The 21100-nt window shown below is 36.1% G+C and overlaps 1 pseudogene; it reads left to right on the top strand.

The window, feature by feature from the left end:
* Positions 1–17697: 17697 nt before the first annotated feature.
* On the top strand, positions 17698–20633 carry LOC129087867 (nucleophosmin-like; annotated as a pseudogene).
* The last annotated feature ends 467 nt before the right edge of the window (positions 20634–21100 follow it).

The following is a 21100-nucleotide window of genomic DNA, read 5'->3' as shown; positions in this document are numbered from 1 at the left end:
CTGTTCTGATTGGGTGTTTTTTGTCTCCTTATCTACCACATCTCTGCTTTGATACTCTGCTTCAACTAATCCACTGTTAATTCCCTATAATGCATTCTTCATTTTAGTTAATGTTTTCTTCATTTCTGACTCGTTCTTTTTTATGCTTTCTATCTCAGTGTTTATTTTTCCTATATCTTTGTGGAAATACTCAATAAGTTCATCTACTCTTCACCTAAGTTAATTAAGCATCCTTACAACCAATGTTTTGAGCTCTGCATCTAGTAGATTGTTTGTTTCCATTTTGTTTAGTTCTTTTTCTGGAATTTTGTTCTGGTCTTTCATTTGGGATGTTTCTTTGTCTCCTCAGTTTGGTAGCTTTCTTGTGTTTGTTTGTATGCATTAGGTAGAGCTGTTACATCTCTTGGGCTTGTTAGAGTGGCCTTATGTAGTAGGTGTCCTGTATGGTCTAGTGGCACAGCTTCCCCATTCACTGAATCTAGGCACTCTGGGCAAGCTCTGCCTATGGGCTATGTACACCCTCCTCTTATAGTTGAGCCTTGGTTGCTATTGACACATCAGTGGGAGGAATTTACCCTTAGGCCTATTGGCTGCAATGATTGGTTGTGAACACTATGGAGGATCAGCTGTGCAGGGGCCTATCCCACAGAGCAGAACTTACTTCAGTGGGATTATGGTACCTACTTAGTCTGCTCCTTGAGTGTGTCATTTGTGGAGGTGGTTGGGTGGTGATGCTTCAGTGTGGTATGAAGCTGTCCAATGTCTGGCTCTGGGGCCTCCCAGACCAAGGCAGACCAAGGTCAGCCACCACCTTTGTTCTTCCTGGGGCCACCCAGCATGCGCTACAAAGTGATACACAGATACCTGTTACTTGTACAAAGCATATACAGCTCTTCATTTTGCCCCTCCATGAAGAAACTAAGTTTAGGAGATGCTGGCACCTTGTTCAAAGTCATAAAAAAGTGCAGCTGTGTTATGATTTCTACCATATTTCCTTTACTTGGGTGTTTTCTCTCCTTTCTTCCCTCACTTACTCAGCTTCACTTAACTCACTTGCTTTCAAGTCAAAATTAGTTACTTCTCTTCTACAGTCTTGTAGCACCTGTAGCTGTTCTTTGTAACAGTTCATACAACTTGTAATTCTAGGTACTTTTCTGAAGCTCATTTTAAATGCTTTCCCCTGCATTTTCTCAGAGGAAGCTGTGCCTGTTTGTTCACCACTGTATTCTCACAGCTCAGCACAGGTTCTGACATACAGTGGGGCTCCACAGCTATTTGTAGAATCAATGAATCCAAAGACCCTTCTTTTAGCACTCTGTTGTACTGCTTCCCAGTGCCATGTGGGTGAAAAACGCCTACAACCTGACCTTCTGTGTGAGTGGGAGGACCTGAGTTCATACTCATCCCATGTGGGCTGTTCTTACTGCATTGCTTCTTTCTGCCTTGCATGTTGCTGGTTATGTCAACATAAAGTACATTAGAATGACACATGCTGACCAGTTAGCCTAAATAAATGTGTTAAGGAACTTTCCAGATCCAAGTGTAAAAGTCATCAGTCATTTTTCTAACAACAACAAGGGCCAAGTGGTTCAGATATATTGAAACCCTGTGATGTTTGCCTTCAGTTAACACTGAAGTGGATAGAGACTCAGGGTTTCCTGCTACTAACTTCCAAGCCTTTCAGGTTTCCATGGAAGCAGATGCTGGTTTGGCAAAAAAAAAAACATGGAGTACCCCATTTTCCTTTTTTAAATGGGAAAGATTGCTGATCCTTGACCTTGACAGTTTTATTGACAAAGACATGAGAAGCTGCTGTCCATCAAGCAAAAGAGCCACCCACAGTTTTCCATTCAGTGGGGGCTTGCTTTACAGTTCTAACCCAGAGTTACATGTTGCTACCCTTGTTTCAAAAACTAGTGACAAGCAAATATATACCATCCAGTCAGTTGACTTTTTTGGCTAAATTGGCCTTCCCCTTGCTGGCTGTTGGGTCATTTTTATGGTTAATTCTTTCTTGGCTCACATCTTCCTCCCCTCCCCCCCTTCTACATTCCTTTCTTTCCCTTCTCTTCCCTTTTGAATAGACTTCAAAACTCAAAGGTTTGAATGATCTTCAAATGTCTTTTCTCTCTCCTCTCCTACCCATTCTCGACCATCTAATTCTCCTTCTTCCCCTCCAGCATTGCTACCTAGTGTTCTTCAGTCTCTGCTGGAGATTCTTCCATGAACAGGACAAGTTAGTTCAGAGTGAACTTGTCTGCTCACAAAGGTTTGGGATGTCTTTCATATAGTGAGTCAATTTTAATGCTTATAAAGAAGTCATTTTATATTCTTAAATTACTTATAGTTTGTTATCATGTTTTGTGTTGAATGGCCAGTCTCCCAAGTAGACTCTAAGACTCTCAGAAAGCTGAGGAAAGGAGATACCCTGTTGTTATTGCCACATAACTGTAATATATCAGAAGAATGCCCAAGGGCAGGTAAAAGATAGAGGTTCTTCAATGTCAAAGGACAGAACACTCAGGGAAATGGCTGGCTAGAAAGTATCGTGTAGTATTCTTGATGGAGCCACAGCACCCAGTTCCCTGAAGCCCCCAGTGGGCAATCATGGAGCTGTCCTAGTGCACGAGGCACCTCACCCATTTCTTCACTACAGTGGAGGTCTCCGAGAGACTTGCACCCCTGGCTCATCTTCCCTCTTGATTGTGGTAGAGATTCTGACGCATGCTTGTGCACCCCAGGGCCCAAATAACAAGCGCAAAGCAACCCAAGGCCTTGCTGAGATTTATGGCAGCAGGGGAGATATTCAGTCTCAGCACCACCATAAACATTATTTTTTTCATCCAATTATAACATCCTAACTTAACCTATAATAAAATGGTGACTCAGAGGTAGGTGGCTTGCCCAAGTTCCCAGTTAACAGCAGAGCAGTTCAGCTCTTCCAACCCCTCTTCTAAGCCTCTCTTTGCTGTACTCTCAGGCTTCTCCCCTCTCCAGGCTGCTCGATCCCTGCCCATCAATCAATGCCATTGCTCTGCAAGAGTGACCTTTGGTTCACAACGTGGAAGAGAAGAGCCAGCTCCTTGAATCCTAGGTTAGCTCTGTTGCCCTGCTCAAGTACTTTACTGAAAGTTGCCTTACAGTCTTATGTCACATTGGGTTTATCTATCACTATAGTTTTGGTTAAAGAGCTAATGCTGATTCTGTATTAAACTGAGCTCTTACCAAGATATAGTCTGGAATTGGAAATCAACTACAACTTCCTGTTTCTTCCTGAATTCTCTCAATTTGTCATTCTTGCTAAAATGGACTTATATTCAATTGCCAGCATGAAATAACTGATTGAGTAAAATAGCATTAAAAACACGAGTTAAAGGGGTTATATTAGATGCTGTACAAATTGGATTATATTTAAATTTCTATGCTTTTTACAAATGTATAATCTGAAATACACAATTTTTTTCTTTAAATAAATGATTTACATACAGATAATGAATTAAGAGTTATAAATCAAAGCAAAAGCAGAAAGTAAAATATTCTATGTATGTCAGGATAAATTAAAGTCTGTATAGAAAGAAAGCAAGTGCACTTTGTAAATTCTTTCTTGTCTTAAGCTTTAAGTAGCTATTTGACAATGTCTAAGTCAATTCTTATTTTCTAGGTTTAGTTATTCTCATCTAAGATAAAGGAGTAAGGCTATACTGATGATACTAAAGTCTTTCCTAACACCCTATTTTTTTTATGAAAGAATGTATATAATGTTATGAAAGAATGGAGGGCTAGCAGTTAAAAACTTAATAAGTACCTTATTTAGTTCTTCAGAGTCTTGCTGCATCCATTTCACTCTAGAAAACAGAGTGGCTATTGTTTTGATTGACATGAAGAATGCATTTCTGTATCCATTAAGGAGGAGGCTCTCCTCCTGTGCCATTCACTCTTTGAGAACAGCCATGAGCTGAGTTGTGGAGGTGGGTCTATGCCAGGTCAGCTTTTCTAGGGTTAACAGATGTTGGTTTCACATTATGCTATTTATGAGGCATCTCATATCAAAAGGACTTTAAATAATGTTAAAAAATATTCTCCATTGCATTATCCAGGGCTGCAGACCACTTTTGTTTTGTCTTCTCAGACTAAGAAGTGGTTCTTATTTGAATTTTTTCACCATCTTAAAAAGCAATGCATTTCTCATAAGGACAAATAAAAGCAATGAGAGGATGAGTTGCCTACATTGTCATTTTGTCAACTTGATTAAAACACTGCAAGTGAGATCCAAAAAACTCTGGGATGAAAGGGAGCTCAGATATTGCTCACAATACACCCAAACCAAATAATTAAAAACAACAGCCAAGTAACCAATCAAATAATATGTCAACTATTTTGAGGATTTATATTTTCTAATAATTTAAATGTTAGCCCCTCAGATGGTTGAGTGTTATTTCTGAGACCTTTTTCTGAAGGTGGAAGCTCTTTGACTAGAAGGAGCTGCTGAGGTCGAGGGAACTCGGCTGCCCGCCTTCAGAGCCCTCACTGTGCATTTCAAAGGAAAAGTAAGGGCGTGACCAGCTTCATGCAGGCCAGCTGCCTATATGCCCTTCTTAAAACCAAGCATTTGAAATTTGTACAGCAGTTACAAGTTTTGAATCCCTTTCAAGAATATACTGAATATATCATGGTCCCCAATTGGTAAGGGGGTATATTGACTGTTGGTGGGGGAAAGCCCTAAAAGTCTAAATTCAGGATCCATTCTGAAGAACTGACACAGGGCATTACTCAAATTCGTAAGAGTTTTAATAGGAGAAACTTACATACATGGGCAAGGCAGCTGCTCCCTGTGGCTGCAGGGAAAAAATCCCTACCCCTCCTAGGACAGGATCCTTTATTATAGGTGGGTGAATAGTAAAACCATATGGTGAGTAGTCACCAAGACCACCAGGAAGAACAATGCATTCCTAAGTTAAAAGGTAACATCAGGGAGTTTCACACTCCATACATTAATTAACCCCTTTTCTGGAGGTATGATGTTTATCTTTCTGCAGCATTCTGGTTTTCTGGGTAGTCAGCCAAGCCCATGGCTACAGAGGTTTAAACAGAGCCCAGCATTTCCCAGATGCCTTTGCTGCTGGAGCCATATTACATCTAAAGTGAGTTCCCTTCTATCTATTGAATTAGTACTGGAAAAGATGATTCAAGAGAACTGTGGACTCTAGTGGGGTGATATTTGAAGGTAAAGATAGTTTAAAGTAGATTTCTCATAAAACTATTCAGTCTCAGTGAAGATATTATCATTCTGTTTTGCATGATTTTTTTTGCTTTTTTTCTGTCAAATAATTTTTTGAGACAACTGATGCTTGTGGTTGCTGTCAATACAAGGAAGATGAGCAGAAGCTTCTAAAATCTTAATTAAAAAAAGCTGATTTTAAATGTGAAATAAACTTAAGAGTAATAGTATAATTTATCTACCCATTTGGGTATGAAACAGAATTCTTGGAATTAGATTCACAAATTTGATAAAATAATGTCCTATATTTTCTTGTCTCCTCAGCAACTGCTAAAGCACATTTGAGGGGTTTTTTTTGTTTTGTTTTGTTTTGGTTTTTGAAAAAAAAAATCAGTGTCTTACATAACAAGAAGGGAGTCTGAAACATAGGACATATGATTCCCCCATTGTAAGCAATACAATTTGGTTACATAGGTTATATAGAATATAAAATTTAACCCAAAAAATGGCTTCAAGATATATAATACCAATGTGTAATGTGTTAGTGAAAGTTACTAACATAACTTTGCTACATTACATTTCTTTTCTTAATATATATTTTTATGGGACCTTCCTTTCTAAGATATTTCCTTTACTAGGAATATGTATTGCTAGTTTATCATTTGGTCTTATTGCAGTCTTCAGCCTATATTCTGTGTTCAGGCTTTATCCAATATTTGCAAAGAGAACATATCTATCAAAGGGTAACCATCTTCAACCTACAGAAGTTCTTACAGAGAATAACCAATTCTTTTTGCCTGACAGGAGGTCAAAATGCCTCTTCTCTCTTAAGGTAGGTTTATTTATAATTCTGAAGGCTGCAGGACACTTTATGCCCAATCAGTTGGTGTCTGAAAGGTCTCCAATCTGAATCCAGCTTACTTTTTTCCTCTTAGCTCCTGTGGTGACTTGCTATTTCAAAATATCCTCATAAGCTTTATTTTAGCTTCCAGGAGTTCTCTAGGAAAGTTAGCCTGTGCCTTACAAAATATGTTTTCTCAACCAATGGAGTTGATCACTTTAATAACACTTACCAATGTTATAGGTAGGAAGATTATTAGTGGAGAAGAGTAATGTAAGTGCCTCCTAGGTTTTTGGCTGAGACATCTGATGAGTGGTTGTGACATTCAGTGGGCAAAAGACCATCAGGTGAGGCAAATTTATTGGAGAATATGGTGATTTAGATTTTGATGTGTTTGCATATAGGTGATAACTGAAGCTTTGCAAATGGTTGAGATTACTTAAAGCTAGAATGTGGAGTGAGAAATAAAATTGCTTGTCACTGAATTTTGAGGAGCATCCACAGGCAAGAAAGATGGATCAAGGAGGAGGCATCTACATCAGAGTGAAAGGGACAAAATATTTCATTAATTCACTATTTTGACACACATTATTGAATGCCTAGTATGTGTCAGGTACCATATCAAGAGCTGAGGATTTCAAGGGGGAATCACAGAAGCATAAAATTGAGAGTATTTAAAAAAATAAAAATTAGTTAAACAAATGAATTTTGGTCATGGAGATAATTGGTGACTTTAGGAAAAGGTTTCAGAGGAGGAGTAAGAGTGGGAGCCAGAGAGATCTGAGGATGGAATGGGATATAAGCAAATGGAACAATGGCTGTGAACAGTATTTCAAATAATTTGATTGTGATTGAAGATGACAGAGTTGGATTGGGGAGGGGGGTGTAGGATCTCAAGAGAAAAAAGAAGAAATGATGCAAGCAAAAATAGTGAAAGAAGAAACTGGAATTCTACTCTCCATAAAAGCAGTAAAAGATGGGCAAAAGTGTCAGGAGTAATATTTTTGGATTTCTGGAAATTAACCAAATGCTTGCAGAAATCTAGAGAATGTTTATTTGAGATAAATGCTGAATCTTGATAATCACAGAGAACTTTATAGGATTTATACTTACTTATGTCCTATTCTTTTTTCTACAGTTCAGTAGTAGCCTTAAAAAAAAAAAGCACTGATACTTGGTATTGGAGGAGCAGAAAACAACATAGGTAACAGTTGGAGCAAACAATACACTAGACAAAAGCTTAGGAGGAAAGCCTGGGGAATGATATTTTTTAAAGGGGTTTGAAAAGTTTCATCATATTTCTGAAAATCGAGAAAAACATTACTGTACACAAAAGCTGTGCCTCTTATCAGCAAATACCTGAGAAGGCTGTGAGCTCTCATGTCTGGCTGACCTTGATACTCCTTGGGAGTGGAGTGAATGCTGAGATACAGATGTAAACTCTCTGGCTGAGTGCTGAAACTGTGCCCCAAGAAGCACACAGAGACTTTCAGCAAAGAACTGATGATTTTTAAAAAGAATTAAAAAAATATTTAGCTGACTACGATCCTAATTGAGAAAGACGTCAGTGAATACAGATGACAAAGAATACAGACTTTATAGAATTAGTTTAGAAAAGTAACTAAACAAAGAATGCTACAAAAGCAGGGGGAAAAAACTTAAGAAAGAGTAAGAATATGATTCCAAGGTAGTCATATTATAATATGCAAAATATGAAGTTTTCAACAAAAATTATGAGACATGTAAAGAAAGATGTATGTCTTGTGCACAGCAGAAAAGCAATCAGTAGAGACTGTCCCTAAGTAAGCCCAGATATTGGACTTGTGAGCAAAGATTTTAAATCAGCATTCAAGAAACCCAACTAACTTTAAGTAAGATAAACTTAAAGAGATCCACTCCTAGACTTGTCATAATCAAACAATCAAAAGTATGGGTGACTCAGCCCGCAAAGTCCCCAAATTCACCATGGATGGAAGAAAGAGTCATTTCAGACACAGTTCGTTTGTCAAGGAAAGGGGAAGACGATTCTCAAGGAGAATGTCCTGAGCGCCTGTGTTCAATGGCTTTTATTGAGAAGGTTACAAGCAGGGAATAGGTAGCAGGAATGGAGAGATAATCTATTACATCAGCTACTTAAGTTTACAGAGAATAGGTGATGTTTAAAGAAGACAATGACAGGAACACACTGAATTGCTTGGGTCTGAGATGAGTAAACATTATGGCACCAGATAGGATTTGGGTCAGAGTCCAGAAATTTTGTAAATTTCCTTCCCAGCCTTGAGCTGGTTATAATCTGGTATAAGATTATCAGAGCTTGAGGGAGAAACAAAGCATGCTTCAAGAAGTATAATTTATTTCTAGGCCTGATTTCCCCTGGGGGCCTACAGAGTTATTATCAAGTCCTGCCTATCAACCGCATTACCAGTGTTCTGGCCAAGCCTTATGGGGCATCTCCCAGGCCCCAGCTTGTGCAGGACTACAGTGTCCAATACCAGTCAAAGCAGCCCCCTACACAAAAGCCAAATACAAAGAAAGAATCTTAACAGCAGCAAGGAAGAAATGATTAATCACATTCAAGTAATTTAAGAGTTGATTTCTACCAGAAACTATGGAGGTCAGAAATCTGTGGAATCACATATTCAAAGTGCTGAAAGTAAAAAGAAACTTTTGACAAAAATTTCTGTATTCCTACATAAGTAAGCCAAAAATGATGTCTGTATGAAGGCCCTATGCTGGTTGTTTTTTCATAGCAGTATGAGACTCATTAGCTCAAAAGCTCATTGGTGCCAAACTCAAATTTTCCATGTCCAATTGTTTTAAACATGGCCCTAAATCAGCAGAGTCTAGCCACTTAGAGCCTTCCTGCTTTGCAAACCTCAAAAATATACCCAACATCTTATTGCAATTGATAAGATAAATCTTGTAGCTTTAACAGACTCAAGTCTTTGCTGCCTATCAGCTCTCTGTCCCAGACACTCCCTGCCATACTACTGATCCATATCACCAAAAAGCATAATTCTTTTCTCAGACTACTATCTTCCCCAGGACTTTCCTTACCCTCTTCCATTCTTTTTGGAAGTCTTTAAACTGTGACCTCTGGAAGGTCTTACACTGCACAGTACATTCCCCCTAAATGCAAATCTGTCAAAGCATCAACTAAATAAAGTTTATTGCATGTTGCTGCAATTTTGTGCTTATATCATTTTCCTTGACCAGCCTGGAAATCCCTTAAAGTCACTACATATATCTGGCAAAACTATATTTTTTTAAATGAAGGTTAAATGAAGACATTTTCAGATAAACCAAAAATTGAAAGAATTTTTTTTTTTTTTTTTTTTTTTTTTGCCAATAGGCCTGACCTACAACAAGGGCTAAAGGTAATCCTTCAAGTTGAAATAAAAAGACAGTAATTCAAATACATGTGAAGAAATAAAGAATATTGGTAAAGGTGACACATAAATAATTAGGTTGGCATGATTCTAGTTTTTATTTGAAACTTTTTTCTATTAGATTTAAAAGACAACTGCATAACATAAAGTAATAATTATAAATCTATGGTGGTGGGCAAACCTAAAGATGTAATTTGTGATCATAACAATATATAAAAGCAAAGTTTTTGGATACTATTGGAATAAAATTGACATTAATTCAAACTATATTGATATAAATGAGATGTTATTTGGAAACTCCAGGGAAACCATCAATGAAATTACTCAAAAATATTCAGTAAAAGAAATGACAAAGAAATTAAAACTGCATAGCACAAAATATTTGTTTAACATAAAAGAAGGTTGTAACAGAGAGAATGAAGAAAAGACATAAGACACAGAATAATAGTAAAATGGCAGAAGTCAGTCTTTCCTTATCAGTAAAGACCTTAAATGTGTATAGATTATAGTTTCTACTTACAAGATGAGATATACAGATTGATAAAGATAAATAAAAGACACAATTCAATTACATGTTGTCTATAAGAGACTTACTTTACATTCAAAGACACAAATAGATCAAAAGCAAAAAGACAAAAATATTCCATGTAAATATCAACCAAAAGATAGCTGGAATAGCTTTACTAATATAAAAAATAAACATTAAGACAAAAATTGTTACTAGAGGCAAAGAATAACATTATAAAATGTTAAAAGGGTCAATGTATCCAGAAAAGAGAAAAATTATATATATACATGCAGATAACACAGGAGCCCCAAAATACATGAAGCAAAAACAGACAAATTTGAAATGAGAATAGACAATGCAACAATAGTAGCTGTCAACTCGAATACCCTACATTCAGAAGGGGATAGAACTGGACAGAAGATTGGCAAGGAAATAAAAGACTTGAATGACATTATATAACAACTAGACAAAACAAACATCTATAGAACACTCCACCCTATAACAGCAAAATACACATTCTTCTCAACCTTCTCCAAGATTAAAAAATATATATGGCCATAAAATTTTTTGATAAATTAAAAAACTTTGAAATCATATATCTTGTATTTCTAATAAAAATGGAATAAATTTAAAATTAATAACAGGCAAATTTAGAAAATTCACAGATATGTAGACAGTAAATGACACACTCCTAAAAAAAAATGGGCCAAAGAAGAAAATCAAAAGGTAAATTAGAAAATGCTTACAGATGATTAAAACGAAAACAAAACATACCAAAACTTAAGGGATAAAGTGAAAGCTGTGCAAACAGGGAAATTTGGAGCTGTTCCCTACATTTGCCTACATTAAAAAATAAAAAATATCCCAAATAAAAATCTTTATCTTTCACTTTAAGAGACTAGAATGAAAGAGCAAAGTAAATCCATAGAAGGCAGAGGGAGGAAATAATAATAATTAGAGCAATAATGAAGAAAATAAAGAAGAGAAAAACTAGAGAGAAAATAGACAAAACCAAACATTAGTTACTTGAAAAGATCACTAAAATGGACACATTTTTAATTGCACTGACCAACTAAAAAGAGAGAAATCTCAAATAAAATTATTAATGACAAAGGGGACATTACTATTGTTTACCTAAGTAATAAAGATTACAAGAAATATTATGAACAATTAGATTACTTCTATAACATTGATAATCTTCTAGAAGCAAATCAAGTCCCAGAATGTATTCAAGAAGATACAGAAAATGAACAGACCTTATAATTAGTAGAGATTAAATTAGTGCTTTAACCAGCCTCCCCCCACAAAAAAAAGATCAATGCCAGATAGATTTCACTGGTGAATTTTACCAAATGTGTATAAAGAAGAATTCACTCCAATTTTCAAGCCCTTTCAAAGATACAACAGGAAGAATAGTTCCCTAACTCATCTATGAGGTCAGCAATACCCTGGTACTGAAGCCAGACAAACACCTCACAAGAAGAGAACTATGGACCACTACCACTTATGAATGTAGATGTAAAATTCTTCAACAAAATACTACCTAACTGAATCCAATTACATATTATAAGTATTATATACCTTGACTATATGGGATTTATTCCAGGAATGCAAAGTGGTTTCAAAACATGCAGAAGTTAATATTGTTAAAATGGCAATGGTCCACAAATTGATTTAAAGATTCAATGCAACCCCTATCAAATTTTCTAACACTACCCCAATCCTCAAAATGGAAAAATTTTTAAATGAAAGAGACCTCAAAGTCAACCCAATTTCAAGACGAATAACTGAGTTGGAGAACTCACACTTCCAGATTTCAAAACTTACTATAAAGCTATGGTAATTAAGTCAGTGCAGTACAGTATAAAGATAGACATATAGAGAAATAGAAAATAAACAGTTTTTCAGTATGGTTAACTTTTATTTGGAGGAAATAGCTCTTTACAGTTTTAAGGCAAAGAGATAACTTGATATTTATGAACGAATACACTGAGAATAGTAGCAAGGAGGTTGGGTTTAAATGGGCATTGGCCTAGAGTTAGGAACGTAACTATTAGGCAACCTAGATGATCCAGATTCGAGGGTATGAGGGCTTAGAATAAGGCAGTGACAGTGGAAATGAAAGAAAGGGACACTATGGGTGACATGGGTAGAACACAGTAACTAGTTACATAGGATATAATGGGGAATTCTAGGTCAAAGATGATCAGATGTTTTAGTCTTTCTGACAGAGAAAATGTATTTTGTTATTGTTAGAGGGAAGCTGGCTTAAGAATTTTTTTAAAACTTTTATTTTAAGGGGCTAACTTCCTGTTCCTGGTTTATGATCTAAGTTATAAAGGAAGGAAATTAATTTAGTATTTATTGATGTAAGAAGCTATTCTGTGATAAAATAAGTTAAAATTATTGACACCTCTTCTCTAAAAGCTTACTTATAGTTTGTATTAAAAATATGTTTATAGAGATAATTAAAGAGAAGAAGGAATAATACAGAGGTGAAAGACAGAAATAAAATTTTAGCTGCTGGTGAATTTGTTAGTGTTTATGTTGAAAGAGAAAGTGAGGAAATGTTGACTTTCTATTTTATGTATACTCAAATTCTGCCCGATCTTAAGCATATTTTATTAATAGGTAATAAATATTAACTGTAGAAAGTTCAGAAAATGCTGGTAATCTAGTTTCCTGCTTGATAAAATAGAATTGATACTTTTTATTACTAAATGATCTCTAGCATTTTTTAATGACTTTGTAAGGTCCTGTTGTATTCATGCTTTACAATTCTTGCCAAGTATTGTATAGTTAGTTATTTGGGTTACTTCTAATCTATTATTACTTAAAATAATGCCAATAGCATTCAGACAGCTTAATTCTTCAATATATACACAAACATTCTCTTAGAATAAAGGTTTGAAAATAAATGCTGTACAAATTTTTATAAAATTATATCGCTAAATTTCTTTCCTGAGAATGAGAATTATCTTTTCCAATATAAGAGACAAAAAATGTCATCTCATATACTTAGTATTTTTAATTATCTGCTCTTGTTTTTTATTTTTCTATGAGCTCTTTTAATTGTTCTGTAAAAGTTCTTTAACTATTAAGAATATATGCATTATATGTGCTGCAGATATTTTTCTTTATTATTTACCTTCCAATTTTGTTAAAAATATATTTTGTACCAGTTTTTTCACACAATAATGCAGAAGTCTGTGACTGAAGGAATAGAAGGAAGTAACAATAGAATTTATGAAACCAATAAGATTATTCTGTGTTGTTCTGGTAAACGGCTTTATCTTTCTTTGGTGGGGAAAGTCCTCCATATAAGGTGTCATAGGAAGTCAACATGAGACAAAAATATTATATTTATTTCACTTACAAGAAAATATTGTTCTATTACACTTTAACAAGAAAATGAGGGCAAACATTTGCATTTATGTATGTTCTTAGCAGATTTCAGTCTTTCCTTAGTCTTTCTATAAATTTTTTTCTTGCTTTGTTTTTCAGAAATACTTTGACCTATGTCTAGTCATGGACTAGTTTGATTTCATTTGTTTTATCTGTAACACAGATTTACCCAACTATAATTCACGAAAGATTAATGAGATAGTTAAGGTTTATGAAAAGCAAAATTTATTCAGCAGAAGAAGAATGAGTTCATGAAATAAAAATTGGGAAATCCAAAACAATAATACTTAATTGATAAACAATACAAATTTAGTTAAATTTTACTTTTACCATATAGGAAAATAATATGAACACAACTATACCCCTAATAATGAGAGATTAAATCTAATCTTTAATCTCTCTCTTTCCTTCATTTTGTTATTCTTCTTTTCTACTTTTAGTGAATTGTCTTCTTCATAAAGTGCTTTTAAAAACACTATGGCCTATGTATCAAAAACACTTTTAGAAATAGGAATGCTTCTAATAACAAAAAACAAAACACGTCTTATGATCTCTTTTAAGAAAATGAAACTAATAATATTTGTCAAGATTTAGATTAAAGTTATGTGTTCAGAATATTCTAACACCTGGCTAATTAACATCTTGGTTTTCTATACTGGGCCCCGATATGAGGAAAAATGAACCGTTTCCTATGTTGCTTAACCTTCTTTTTTGCACTCACTTTTCCTTTTCTTGTAAAACCTCAAAACTAAGGTAACAGGAAGATGAATTTTGGCAAAAATAACCTTTAGAGTTAGATTATTTAAGACTTGTACATATACTGTGTAAGAAAATCTTTTGCCTTAGAGCAATGCATTTCCTTTGTTCACTATGGATGTTTAGCTGCCAAATTAAGAACTAAAGGGAATGTAAAAATATCTTAGGCTTATCTGTACATATTTGTTTCTTCATTTAAAAATGCACAATTGAAACAAATCATGTGACTATCTATTTACACAGATCTTTTTTGCACCAATAATTTTGCTTTAAACCATTCTTCAAATATATTATTCCAATAAATGTGAAAAAACCATGTGGAAATCTCAGGTGCCCAGACTGATTGTCAGCCTATTTTCCTGATGAAAACGCTACTGTTCCAGAAAAATAACATCAGAAAAATAACATTTCTGGCAAAAGTTCAATATTCTAGTTCAAGTACCAGCCATTGTAATTTGACAAAAGATTATAAAACTAGATGTTAAGAGCTACTTAAAATGTTTCTCTGTGATATCTGGCTTCTAATCCTATCACCATGAATTCTATTCAGTGGTTTCCCAATGCACCCAATATTATTTAGAACAAGCATAATAGAGATAAAAGCTGGAAATTAAAAGTCCTGAATCCAGTTCTATAATTAACATGTTATTTAACCATAAGTAAGTCCTTATTCTCTTAGAACCTCTTCAATAAAATAATGATATTTACATTTAATTTTTAGAATTGTTAGGATTGTTAGAAAAATTAAAGAAGACATTATACTTAGGACAGTTTTTGGTATCTAATAAAAATCCAGTTAATGCTTGGCAAAGAAATTGCTTCATTTAGTTATTCAACAAGCATTTATTGCAGGTCTACTTGGGCCAAAATCTTATCTAATTACTTGGGATAAGTTGGTAAATAAAATAATTGCTCTGTTGGGAATTTCTGAATTTCATCCAGAAATTCTGGTACTAGTTATTTACCAAAGAAATAAAAAATGTCTATTTATCTGAATATGAATATTCATAGTGTCTCTATTTACAGTATCTCTGAAGTGGTTATAACTCAGATATGCATATATGTATTATGGTATATTTATACAATAGAAAACTACTTATGAGTACAAAGAAACAAAGTACTGGCACATGCCACAACATGGATGTGTCTCTAAAACATTATGCTGAAGGGAAGCACCAGATTCCAAAATATATTCTGTGCAATTGCATTTACACAAAATTTAGAAAATATAAACAAATCTATAGTGATAGAAAGATCAACAGTTGCTTTTGGGGATGGAAGTGGAAGATTGATTATAAAAAAATCAAGAGGGAATTTGGGCGGTGATGGGACTATTTTGCATTTTCTTGGGGTTGTGTTTACATTGGTATGTACATTATCAAAACCGATTTAATTGTGTACTTAACATGAGGGCATGTTGTTGATTATTAATTATACTTTCATAAAATTGATTTTAAAAGTTTTTTAAAAAGTAGTACTGAATAAATATCACTTACATCCATGTTTTTGAGTTTTGCCAAAGTCATTGGTGTAGACCTCCAGAAATGTGATTTCTGGGCCAAAGAGTGCATTTCTATTTGATTTGCTAGATGTTGCCAAATTCCCCTCCATAAATGTTGGACCATTTTGCAATCCCAGCAGTAAGATTAGAGCAAACTATGTCTCCTGCCTTGCCAACAGTGCATGCTGAAAAACTTATATGTCAGTCAATCTAATAGGGGAATATGGAATTTTAGTGTATTTTTAATTTGTATTATTAAAAAATGTACAAGGAAGTTTGAACATCATTCTAGTTATTTAAAACCAATTTCTATAGGATTTTTTTGTAGGACTCTCTTTATAAGAATTTGACTTTTTAAAATTTATTTAGAAAACTCCTTATATATCAGGAATATTAATCCTTCACCTATGGCAGGAGCTGTAAATATTTTTCCCTGTTTTTCACTTCTACTTTGCTTGTAGAGTTTTTCTGCCATGAATTTTTCTTTCTGTTTTTATAAATCAAATGTGACACTTTTCTTTAATGTGTTTGGGTTTTGACCCATAGTTAGGAAAGTTTTCTCTAGCCCTAGGTTATAGGAGATTTCAAAAGGAGGATTATTCTTGCTTTGTTTATTTTATTTTTAGACTGGACATGTCACAGTAAGTTGTAATGCTGATGGTGATTATCTGGTAGAAAGAGAAAAACAGATAAAGCAGAGAGGGGAGAAGACTTATGGAAAACTTAGAGATTATGTGTGATGGGAATGGGTTCTAGTCAAATTAGTAGTATCATAAATGTTATTCAAGATATTCTAAAGCATATAGCAGAAAAAAAATCAGAAAAAAGGAAATTTTCTGCCATAGCAAAACCAAAGTATTGCCTTCACACAAATCTTCAATACTGAGGACTCTCATTGTTCAGGAAATCTTTTTTTTCCTCCTTTTCACTAATGATATTTGACCATTTTTTTATGAGTTTATTGGCCATTTGTATTACTTCTTTGGATAAATATCTTCAAATTGTTTCACTTTCTAAAAACTGAGTTGTCTTCTTTGTTGTTGAGTTATATGAGTTCTTTATATATTCTGGATACTAGATTCTTACCTGATATATGATTTGCAAATGTTTTCTCCCATTCTGTGGGTTGTATTTTCACTTTCTTGCAACAATATCTTTCAATCCACAAGACGTCTTAATTTTGATGAAGACTAGTTTATTTTTTTCTTTTGTTGCTCATGCTTTTGATGCTATATCTTAGAATCCATTGTTGTATCCAAGGTCATGAAGATTTATCTTTGTTTTCCTCTAAGAATTTTATAGTCTTAGCATTTATACTTAGGTTGTTGATCGATTTTTAAGTTAACTTTTTATATGGTGTGAGCTTAGGGTACAATTTCATTTTTCTGTATGTAATTGTCTGGTTGCCATATGTTTTCAGTACTGAGAACTCTCATTGTTCAGGAAAACCTTTTTCCCCCCTTACTTGAGCTGAAATTTATATAACATAAAATTAACTATTTTAAAGTGAACAATGTAATGGCATTTGCCGCATTCAGTGTTGTGCAGTCATGACCAACTGGTTGCACACCTGTTGAAGTAACTATTATTTATGCATTGGTAAAAATGTTCTGGGAAATTTTACCAAAAATCAATTGACCAAATATGTATGAGTTTTTTTTCCTGGACTCTTAATTCTATTATATTGGTCTACATGTTTACTTTATGCCCAAATCCCACTGTTTTAACTATTGTACCTTACAAAATTGTACCTTAACTATTTTGAAACGAGATGTGTGAGCCCTCCAACTTTGTTCTTCTTTTCCAATATTATTTTGGCTATTTGGGGCCCCTTGCAATTCCAAATACATTTGAGGCTCAACTTTTTGATTTCTTAAAAAAAAATCGATATTGGAATTTTGATAGGTGTTTTATTGAATGTGTGGACCACTTTGAGGAATATTGGCATTTTCCCAATACTGTCTTCCAATCTTTGGACATGGGATGTCTTACCATTTATTAAGATCTGGTGCAATTCTGTCCTGTGTGTCTGTTCTGCGGAACAGAAGTTGTTCACCTCCATCTGCCTTCTCTTCCACCCAAGTGCGTGCTACCACCCCATGGAAGATTCGATGGACATGGATATGAGCCCTCTGAGGCCCCAGAACTATCTTTTCTGTTGTGAGCTCAAAGCCGACAAAGATTATCACTTTAAGGTAGATAATGGTGAAAATGAGCACCAATTATCTTTATGAACGGTCAGTTTAGGGGCTCATGCAAAGGATAAATTGCACATTGTTTAAGGAGAGGCAATGAATTATGAAGGTAGTCCAATTAAAGTAACACTGGCAACTTTGAAAATGTCTGTACAGCCAATGGTTTCCCTTGGTGGCTTTGAAATAACACCACCTGTGGTCTTAGGGTTGAAGTGTGGTTCAAGGCCTGTGCATATTAGCGGACAGCACTTAGTAGCTGTGGAGGAAGATGCAGAGTCAGAAGATGAAGAGGAGGAGGATGTGAAACTCCTAAGTATGTCTGGGAAGCATTCTGTCCCTGGAAGTGGTAGCAAAGTTCCACAGAAAAAAGTGAAACTTGCTGCTGATGAAGAAGATGAAGATGACAATGAGGATGAGGATGATGATGATGATTTTGAGGATGAGAAAGCTGAAGAAAAAGCTCCAGTAAGGAAAGCTATATGAGATACCCTAGCCAAAAATGTGCAAAAATCAAACCAGAATGGAAAAGACTCAAAACCATCAACACCAATTTCAAAAGGTCAAGAATCCGGAGAGACTGGAGACGGAGGCGTTGGGGAAAGAACGGGAGGAGGAACCGGGGAGTCCCGACTCCCTCCCCGTTCGGTAGTCTCCATTGTGGGCTGGAAAGGCGCGACCCCAAAGAGGCAGAAGCGGGGCGCGCATGAACCAGACTGCCTGTGATTGAAACGCAGTCCACACAGGGATTGGATCCTTGGCCGAAGGGGTCACAGAACTGCCCAGAGGCCCCTGAGGGGAGACTAGAAACGGAGGCATTGGGGAAAGAACGGGAGGAGGAACCAGGGAGTCCCGACTCCTTCTCCTTGCCGTAGTCTCCATTGCGCGGGAAGAGGCCACACCCCCAAAAAGCCAAAAGCTGAAAAGCACACATAGACACCCCCAAAACACCCAGAGCAGGCACGCACACTTGCGCTGAGTGACCGGTGAGGGTTGGTGAGCGTGTGTGTGACCCCCGCGGGCTGGCGAATGCTTGCACCGGCTGGCAAGGCCTCACACAGACTGGTACCCATACTGCCTGAGAGGGAGTGCGCAGAGCAGCAAGGGCAGGCGTAAATTGACCTGCCCGCCGTGCTTGTGGAGCGGCCCACAAAATAAGTAGAGCTGCCCAGAGTCCCTGGAGGAGAGACCAGAAACAGGATTAACCGGAGAGTCCTAGAGCTGATTTCCTCCCATTTCTGTAGTCCCCATTTGGCGAGGGCAAGCAACGCACCCAAAGAGCCAAAAGCTGGGAAAACACACAATAGAAGACCCTAAACGGACCAGTGCCGCAAAGCTCGCATGCCAGGGAGGCCAGATGAGTACGGGAGGTCGTGAATAAGCCCCTTGGTCTGGGGCAAGCACATGCGAGCCCAGGCAGGTGGGGGACCCTGCCGCGCTGGGAACGCCTTCAAGGAGCCCTCGTGAGAGCGCAGAGAGTTCCCAAAAAATAGCCCAGCCCTGACTGAAGGGGTCACAGAGCTGCTCCAAGCAGGAGTCAGACACAGGCATTAGACTCTTGAAAGGCTCAAACAAACAACCCAAGGCCCTATAGGGTCAACAACTGACATCATCAGAGGCAAGCCCAGAAAGAAAAGTAAAGGACAAAAATACTTAACAGACTCTGACAAAAATGGGAAGAAAAAGAAGTTCCCCTCAAATGAGTGGAAAAGGGGACTCCCCACAGAAAGAACTAAATGAAATAGAGGCAAGGGAACTATCAGATATGGAATTCAAAACAATGGTTCTAAGGAAGCTCAATGAGCTCAGCCAGCTCAAAGAGAACTATGAGAAACTGCAGAGAAACTATCAGGATCTTACAGCAAACTATATCAGCCTGGAAAAGGACATAGAAACTATCAAGAAGACACAAGAGGATATGAAGAATACCATTTCTGAATTGAAGAACACAGTAGAAGGAATCCAAAGCAGGCTGGATGAAGCCGAGGATCAAATCAGTGAGATGGAGGACAAGGTAGAAAAAAGCTCCCAGAAAGAAAAAGAAATGGAAAAAAGACTCCAAAAGAATGAAGAGGCATTTAGGGAAATGCAAGGCAACCTGAAACACAATAATATGTGCATAATAGAGATACTAGGAGGAGAAGAAGAAGATCAAGGCTAGAGAACCAGCAACACTGAAAGGAAAAAAAAACCAACAGAGACAAGAGGGAAGGAGGGAGGGTGGGGCGGGGAAAAGGAAGGGAAGGGGAAAGTCAAGGAACATATAGCAAGGACTCATGGACAAAACCAAAGGGGAAGAGCTGAGGGAGGGAAGGAGGGAGGGGGCAAGGGAAAGTGGTGGGGGGGAGGCAGAGACAAATATATTTAAAAAGTAAATAAATTAAAAAAAAACTGGGACAACTGTAGTAGCATAATCAATAAAATATATTTAAAAAATAAAGGTCAAGAATCCTTCAAAAAACAGGAAGAAACCCTAAAACACCAAAAGGACTTAGTTCTGTAGAAGACATTAAAGCAAAAATGAAAGCAAGTATAGAAAAAGGTGACTCACTTCTCAAAGTGGAAGCCAAGTTCATCAATTATGTGAAGAATTGCTTCCGGATGACTGACTAGGAGGTTACTTGAGTTTTCTCAAGACATGACCTAAGCTATTCGAGATCTCTGGCAGTGGAGGAAGTCTCTTTTAAGAAAATAGTTTAAACAGTTTGTTAAAATTTTCCGTCTTATTTCATTTCTGTAGCAGTTGATATCTGGCTGTCCTTTTTATAATGCAGAGTGAGAACTTTCCCTACCCTGTCTGATAAATGTTGTCCAGGTTCCAGTGCCAAGAATGTGTTGTCCAAAATGCCTGTTTAATTTTTAAAGATGGAGCTCCACCTTTTGCTTGGTTTTAAGTATGTATGGAATATTATGATAGGACATAGTAGTAGTGGTGGTCAGACAAATGGGAATGGTGGGGAGACAAAAATATGCATGTGAAATAAACTCAGTATTTTAATAAAGTAAAAAAAATCTTCTATATTTCATAACTTGTCATTTTTTTCAGTATACAAATCTTTCGCCTCCTTGGTTAATTTTTAAAGACTTTTTGGGGGTACTTTTGTATATAAAATTATTTTTAAATTTCCTTCTGAAATAACTAATCTTTTAATGATCTTGTAGCCAGCATCTTTGCTGTTGAATTTATAAGCTCTTGTTTTTTTGTGAATGTTAGGATTTTCTATACATAGAAGATGCAACCTGTGATTAAAAATAGTATTATTTCCTCCTTTCCAATCAGTGCCTTTTAT

This window comes from Pteronotus mesoamericanus, unplaced genomic scaffold (assembly GCF_021234165.1).
Source record: "Pteronotus mesoamericanus isolate MK-2021 breed Mesoamerican mustached bat unplaced genomic scaffold, CSHL_Meso_final scaffold_54, whole genome shotgun sequence".
NCBI classification, from domain to species: domain Eukaryota; kingdom Metazoa; phylum Chordata; class Mammalia; order Chiroptera; family Mormoopidae; genus Pteronotus; species Pteronotus mesoamericanus.
This window is presented reverse-complemented; position numbering and strand designations above follow the sequence as displayed.